Source organism: Notolabrus celidotus, chromosome 2, assembly GCF_009762535.1.
Source record: "Notolabrus celidotus isolate fNotCel1 chromosome 2, fNotCel1.pri, whole genome shotgun sequence".
Lineage (NCBI taxonomy): Eukaryota > Metazoa > Chordata > Actinopteri > Labriformes > Labridae > Notolabrus > Notolabrus celidotus.
Window position 1 is genome coordinate 796,679 of NC_048273.1, and position 8,311 is coordinate 804,989.

An 8,311-nucleotide genomic window follows, 5' to 3' on the forward strand; every position below is an offset into this window, starting at 1 on the left:
ACCAGATAATTTGATTTGCCATGAAAACAGGCTGCCTGTGTGTAGGGGGGCAGCAGCAGCCATCTGTGCTGTGAAATCAATAAAGATGCTCTTAACTGGGGTAAGACTGTCGATACCTGCAGGATAACAGCCTCCTGACGTCACCGCCCCGTCCTCACTCCTCCCAAAATAACCCATCTCAAAAACACACAGAGTAATAACATCAGCTGTGTGCCTCGGCTTTAAGCCGCGCTCCAGAGGAGAGGAAGGTTTTTATCTAAGGCTTTAAAAATCCTCTTTATATGAGGCGATGAAGAAATGTATGATATGAAGAAGAGACAACATTTACTAAGATTTAAACTGAAACATGACCATTAAAACATGGATGAGGAAGTATCTGAAATAATGTCTGTTATTCTAACTCTTTGTATTCTGCTGTTTTAAAGATCGGCTTCTTTGAATGGGTGTGTATGTGGTTTCCAGAACCTACGGAGCCAGACTCAAGCAGATCCTTGATGAACTGCAGTTTTTAGCACTTCCTCATTGGACTCATATTTTGAGACCGGAGGTTGCCGCTTGGGTCTTGACTACAACATTAGGTCTCTGTTCAGAATTTAACATAGAGTGGTCTAGACCTGCTCTGTTTGTAAAAGCATCTGGAGATAACGTTTGTTGTGATTTGGCGCTGTATAAATAAAGGTTGATTGATTGATTGATGAACGTTAAAGATATAAAAGTAGAGACAACAGAAAGAGCTTAAACCACGGGTCATTCAAGCTGAGGTCCTGAGGGTATGGAGGTCACTGATGGAGTTTTCTCAGGACTTGTATGTTAAGACGTCCATGAGAAGCTTCATTAAGTCCCCACCCCTCAGTCCCCACTACATCACCTCTACAGGTGCATTTCCACCAAGAGTCCCGGGGTCTTTTAGCCCCAGGACTACTTCCCCCTGAACTAAAAGGTTCCTGGTCCCCCATTGTTGTCTGCGTTTCGTCCGAAGTCCCAGGTAGATTGTGTAAATCAGGCCAGTGACGTATGGAGGAAAAAAAGTAAATGCACTACACCACCAGACCAGTAGAGGGCAGTAACACAAAGAGGAATGCCATTCATCACAGATGACACCATAGAAGCAGACGGACAGGCAGGTATCATTATGAGCAACACAACAGTCAGCCTGTTAGCATGAAGAGACTCAGCTGGTCTGTTTTAGATGGTGCTATATTTCATCACAGATGGATTCACTTCAAAACAAAAAAATGGGACAAAAAAATTTGAAAAAAAATTGACAAAATTTTTTTTAACAAAATAATTGTTTCAAAGAAAATTTTTTGAAAAAAAAATTGACAAAAAAAAGATTTGAACAAAGACATTTTTTTTAACAAAAAAAAAAATTTTGACAAAAAAAAAGTTGACCCAGATCCTGTCGGAATTTTTTTTTTTTCCTAATTTAAAATTTTGCTCTAAAAGCAGAAAACTTGAAAAACAGAGAAAATTTTGTGCCTGGGTTAAAATCATGGAAAAAGCAAAGAATGAATCAACACAACAGTTAGCCTGTTAGCATGAAGAGACTCAGCTGGTCTGTTTTAGATGGTGCTATATTTCATCACAGATGGATTCACTTAAAAAAAAAAAAAAAAATGGGACAAAAAAAATTTAACAAAAAAAATTTTTCAAAGAAATTTTTTGGGAAAAAAAATGAAAAAAAAAAGATTTTAACAAAGAAAAATTTTAACAAAAAAAAAAGTTTGACAAAAAAAATTTTGACAAAAGAAAATGACAAAAAAAAATTTGACAAAAAAAAAAACTTTAACGAAAAACATTTTGACAAAAAAAAAGTTGACAAAAAAAAAGTTGACCCGGATCCTGTCGAAAAAAAATATTTTCCTCTAATTTAAAATTGTGCTCTAAAAGCAGAAAACTTGAAAAAAAGAGAAAATTTTGCGCCTGGGTTAAAATCATGGAAAAGCAAAGAATGAATCAACACAACAGTTAGCCTGTTAGCATGAAGAGACTCAGCTGGTCTGTTTTAGATGGTGCTATATTTCATCACAGATGGATTCACTGAATCAACACGTGAGAGGAGATAAGCGCGAGTAGCAAAGACGTTTCAACACGGCTTTAAAATCCTTTTGAACTCAAAAAGCCGTGATCGCAGAGATCGGACGGTGTTTTGGTTTAAACGGCGACCCTGTTAACTGGAGACTCTCAGCCGGATGCATCCCTCATAAACGTCTTTAGACCATCATTAAATATCTGATGAGGATATTTTGAAATCTGAATAAAAACTAAACTAGTTTGCATTCCCAGGAACTCCCTCTGTGTTTCAACAGCTGCAGATTCAGAAATATTCAGAAACTTTGTCAATCGATCAAATCTCCATGGAGCATGAGTTCCTGCACCGTCTTCATTCTGGATATTGAAGACAGGAAAACTGATCCTGCCTCAGAGATATTTACACATTCAAAAAGAAGTGCAAAAACCTCTACCTTACAGTCTCTGCTTCACAAACACAAAATCTATCAGACCACACACACACACACACACACACACACACACACACACACACACACAGTCAGTAGATCTATAGTATCGAGCCTCAGCATCTGATCCGAGCCGTGGGTGGGCGTGCTTTTTTTCTCGTCCATTACCTCCTCCCCAAAGATCCAAACGCACTTCCTCCCTGCTTCCTCCATTATGTCAAACAACTCGGCCTCAGATCACGTCTAGCTGCTACAAACGCCCGTCCAAGCACATGCCAGGTATCGGATTCTGCCTCCCGCCCGTTCCCCTGCAGAGCGAGAGGACCGGTTTATCGGACCTGCCTCCGGGGCAAATGAACTTGGATGCCATGTTGAGGTTTGGGAAGGGTCAGTGCGGGGTCAGGGAGGCGGCTGGTTCTCATTCAGGCGGTATCCCTCCTCCACGGTTAGTTAGAGCTGTTGTTGATGGGATCAGTTTACTGCACAGACGCTGTGTTTGGATGTGTTTGGATGTGTTTGGATGTGTGCTGCTCTCCAGTTTTACTCCTTTCTTAATAACTCTAGAAACTGAAATACTCAAAGAGAGGATCAGGTCTTCTCATCAGACTTCAGTGGGTCTGTGGATCTGAGCTGTTTCACTGACACAGGTTTCTGTGTTTGGGGCGAGGAGTCGTTTTGCTTGGCTCTCGTCACGTCAGGTCAGTAACTTCTCTCACGCTCCTCTCTCTCTCTTCGTCCTCCAGCGTCAGGAGTCGGACCTTCCTCCTCTCCTCTGTGAGCGGAGGATTTATTGGATGTTGAAACGTTCCCTGGATGTGGTTCTCAGCAGGTGAGCGTTCAGCTGGTCTGTTAGTGAGTAATAACTCCTGTCAGGAGCAGGGTCGTTTTTCATCCCCTGATATGCACCTCTGTTATATCTCCTCACACTGGGCTACCGCTGACCTTTGACCCCGTACACACACCGGGTGTTGTGGGTAGTCTTTTCATTCTGACACAAAGTTTAAATATGGTTCTTTGGGGATATCAGTGATAATAACTCATCATAGCAACACTTAGGATGATACACCTCACTCCTGCAGGTATCATGCAGCAGCCTATGAGCTGAAGGGAATCATTACATCTCAATATTTACTGAGCAGCACTCTGCAGAGAACTTATTCATATGAGTTGATATTCATAAACATCAATTTGTCAGCGAAGCAGAGACAGAGAATCTCATTTCTTCTAATTGATACATGAAAACAGAGGATTAATCAGATCCTGTGTTCGGAGCTGTCATTAGGAGGAGTGTCGTCTGCAGCTGCTCCGTGCATCACGAGTGCCTTTAATTGAACTGACTAATTAAAGTGGAGTCCTGTGGAAGAAGATCTCTGCTGCTAATGAGTGAGCCTCAAATAGCTCAATTAAAAGATAGCAGAGTGTCTGGCTCTCCTCGGCTTCTACCTTGGTGCTCTGGATGCAGCTCTTTCATCTGTGTTTGTTTATGTGATGCAGAGATACTCTTCCTCTTCTGCTGACGCCGGCACTTTTCAGGGGACCATTTGCATTCAAGATGTTCCTTCAGTGACACGTGGACCGCGGCTCAGCTGCTCAGCGGCTCACATCAGGCCGGTCCATGTGGTAACAGCTTCGGCTCATTTACTTGTGGGTCCCTCACTTCAGAAGAAGAAGTTGTGAAGCCCCATCATCATCATCATCATCATCATGATGCACAAAGCTCTCAGCCGCAGGGCGCACACTGACAGAGGAGTTTCTGCTTCTCTAATTAATAAACAGACAAAGTTCAAAGCCGTGGGCTTGTCATGGAGCCGCCCACAGTAAAGAGCAGCATGAGAGGATCCCCTCACTGAGTCTCCTCACATGGTTACATCATGGCAGCTCGGTCTGGGGATAAATCATTACAGCAACACAAGAAGAAGTTAATACACTTTGGATCCACATGATCGTCATTGAAAATAAGATGATTGAAATGCTGTTCTTCCACTTTAAGGCAGAATAACTTCAAACTAAGAGAAGTTTTAAAATGTGCTTCTTATAACAGCAGCTCTGAGTTTAGTTGCAGAAGTGTTAAAGATGTGAGGATGATCTTTGTGCCGTGAAGAGATGTTGGTGTGCTGCTTTGATTGTTTGATCGTGTCTTACTTTGTCTTGTGTGAGGTCTCTCTCATGATCCACGTCTGTTCAGACTTATTAACAGCAGCACTCATTTATAACTAAGTAAACTGTGCAGACACTGAAAACATCTGTTCATCACTGCTCTGCAATAATGACATGCTGTTGTTTTTTCTTGTTGCTTCATTCACTCACTTCTTTTTCTCCTAACCCTCCTGTTATGTTGCGGGTCAAATTGACCCTTTTTAAAGTCTATGTGAGGTAATATATACCCTCCAAACCAGATAAATGCAGCATCAGAATCTGGGCAGCGTGTGACAGAAGAAGAGTCGTGTTAATTTATCAACATCACTTCATAAAAATATAAAAAAATTCTAAATAAAAAATAAAATAAATAAAAATCTATGTCATGTAAAACTATTGTATTTATATTTAGATCTTGCCAATGAACATTTAAAACAGTTTTAACATGAATTTGAATGAAAACGAGTTATCCTCTTTGAACCATGATCTGTGAGAATTAAAGAACACCAGTGGACTCAATCTGGATTTAAATGGTTAATAATGGAGTTAATAATTAGATTAAAATAAAATGTGTTTTGGGATTTTTTGGGGGTTCTGACAATTTTTGGATAATTGAATATGCCCCGGGTCAAATTGACCCAGGAACATTATTGCTGCTGCAGAGAAACGAACATAACAGGAGGGTTAATTTATCATAGGTAAAAGTGAACATAGTGTATATATTTGTTATATTCAATATTTTCTTTTTACCTTTAATATAATTACTAAAGGTCATATTCCTGTCCCGTGTTGCAAACTGCTGGAGCACAAATAATGTCCAATATCTTCAATAAAAGTAAATTATCTGATTTTATTTTGAAAATCTTTTAATTTGGGCCAATCACACAAGCTTTTTTTTTTTGCTTATTTCCACAGACAAATTCTTTTGTGTTTGCTTCTTTGATTTTTCAGATTCCACTCCAAACACATTCTTTAACACTAATTTAGATCTTTAATTTAATTTGTGTTATATTTTCATTTTGTATTCTATATTATTGCATTTCATTGGCAAAAGCTGTGTGCTGCTTTTAAGTGATTTATTTCATTGTATTGCAATAAAATGAAAAATATGAATTAAATTAATTAAATATTAATAATACAAAAACATATATTTTTAAATCTGTTTATGTGTGAATTAGAGACATAGATTTCAAGCATTTTCTGTGATGGATTGATCAATTATTGATTAATCATTAAAAAGCATAAAAGTTTTCCTTGTTAAAAACAAAACAAAATGCCTTTTTCCCCCTGAAACAAATTTTCCTTCATGTCTCAATGTAATACTGACAGTATTGAACAGCTACAGATCGTATTCAAAATGTTAAACACTCTGAATATCAACTTGATTAATTGTTAATATCCAGAGTGTGAACATGTAAGCTTTAAGTTCCTTCCTCCTGCAGCTGAGGCTGCTCGCTCTCTCTCTCTGGGTTAAACTGAAGGTAGAAAAATAAAAACTTCTTCAGGGGTTTTTAAAAGTAGAATAAACTGAAGGCATCAGAATCTGTCATCAGCGTCTCTGCTGCTGTGGTGCAGTGCAGCGGATGTTTTCAGTGCTAACCCTCCTGCATGTACAGACTGAATATTTCCCTTTAAATGCAAACTTCACTGTTTCTGCTGCACAGCTCCTCTTCCTGCTGTTTCTGCTGACGGACTGATCGTGTCTGCAGATATTCTCCTCTGACTCCTCAGTGACCTGCCTTCACTCTATCGCTCTGTTGATGTGGACAGAAGAGCTCTCTCTCTCTCTCTCTCTCTCTCTCTATCTCTCTCTCTCTCTCTCTCTCTCTCTCTCTCTCTCTCTCTCTCTCTCTCTCTCTCTCTCTCTCTCTCTCTCCTCTCTCTCTCTCTCTCTCTCTCTCTCTCTCCTCTCTCTCTCTCTCTCTCTCTCTCTCTCTCTCTCCTGCAGGTCAGTAAACCCATGATACTAAGAGATGGGCTAAATATGTGCAGCACCTCCTGCTATAGATGGGTGGCAGTCCAACTCAGACCTCTTTCCATCTGTTCCTCTTGTTATTTGTTTGGATAGACAGACTCTGGATCGTGATCATTAAGGATTCTGTGGAGAAAACACTCATTTGGTGGAAATATTGAATCCTGGAGGGTCAAAGATCAACGTCCTGATGTCCAAACAGACTTCTTCTATTCTTCTATTGACAATCATTGATTTCATTTACCCGCTCTCTCATTGGAATGGAGGCAGCCCTCCTCTCTGACTCTGGATCTTGTGTTCGCTCCCTATCCCACCGTATTAAATGTAATGACTTTCAGCCCGAGGCAGCAGCCAGCACAGCATCCAAAGAATGCCACGGGAGCAGGCTAATGGCATCAACATTAAAAACAGCCAGCATCTGGCCTCCTGTGCACGGACACATATGTCTTAGCTTCACACCAGGCTAACCAGCAGCGCCCCGGGCCCTCGGACTAACAATGAATATGTTAGAGCGCCGATAGAGTCCACGTTCAGGATGATTGAGCGGCCTTCTCTCTGATGAGTCGGCGGGCTCCTAAATGACTGACTCAGCCTCTGCAGAGATAAAGTCTGGATGTGTTTATGTGCAGTGTCATCTGAAAGAAATGGAAACACAGATTTAATTGTGCACCGCTTCAGAATGAGGTCTCTGTGTGCATCACTGGGACGTCAAGGTGAGGCGAGTCCTGCTTCTGTTGGGGTTCAGGGCGGCGTGCAGGAGATCTGATGCTTGTTGACGGTCTCTGCAGGCTGCACTCTTTCACAGCTGGAACATCAGCACTAACTCATGTCTGCACAGTGTTGGAGACACTTGTTTACAGTCCCCCAGAAAGTCTCTGAAAGTCTGTGAGCAGGGTCTGCCAAAGTGGGGGGGGGGGGGTCGGTGGGAAAATAGAGACCTGCAGGGACGGAGGAAAAATGAAGAGAAAAACTGGGAAAAGGAACAGATGGTGAGAGAGTGAGAGAAGAGGCAGAGAGAAGAAGGAGACACAAGGAGAGGAAATAATTCAGAAACAGTGTTATCAAAATACAGAGCAGGAGAGTCTGAGAGCGAGGGAGACAACAGAACCAGAAACAACACCATGTCCAGAGAGAAGGAGAGACGAAGAGGAGAGACGAAGAGGAGAGACGAAGAGGAGAGAAAGGAGCGACTGACTGGCTCCTGGTGCTTCCAAATGTCTTGCCAGATGTTCCCAGATGCAGACTCCTCCATGACTCCACGTTAACCTGACTTTATTGTTACAGATGTGGTTCTACTAGCTGCGCCCCTGATTTACACCCAGGCAGAGAGCAGACCGGCATCGCCTCCCAGGACCCCTTCAACCCATCCGCCCCAGCAGGGAGGAGGAGAGCAGTTACTGGGCGTAGTGGGGAAAGATTGGGAGGAGAGCTGGCACCACACTGCGCCATAAAATGACCCTATTTCAGGCATCTGGCCTTGGGAGGGACGCTGCGTGTCTCTCCCCGGCCGGTCGGTCGGTCGGCACGCTGGAGTAACTCTCAGGCTTTCTTCAGTCTCTGGATTCAGTCACCTCCTCATTCCTCTCTCACTCTGTGCTGCTGTTTCCTCTCAGCCCACAACAAGCTGTGGAAAACGCTGGCAGGAGACAAAAAGACACCGCTTTAATCAATACCAACACAAAGACTGGGCTGAGGAGCAGGAAGAGAGGGAGGGAGAGAGAGGAAGACTCAGTTGTTTTGGCCT

The 8,311-nt window shown here is 42.1% G+C and overlaps 1 pseudogene; it reads right to left on the minus strand.

Moving 5' to 3' along the window:
• Positions 1 to 8,142: 8,142 nt before the first annotated feature.
• The window catches only part of LOC117828304, a 25,703-nt pseudogene continuing 25,534 nt past the window's right edge, over positions 8,143 to 8,311 (minus strand).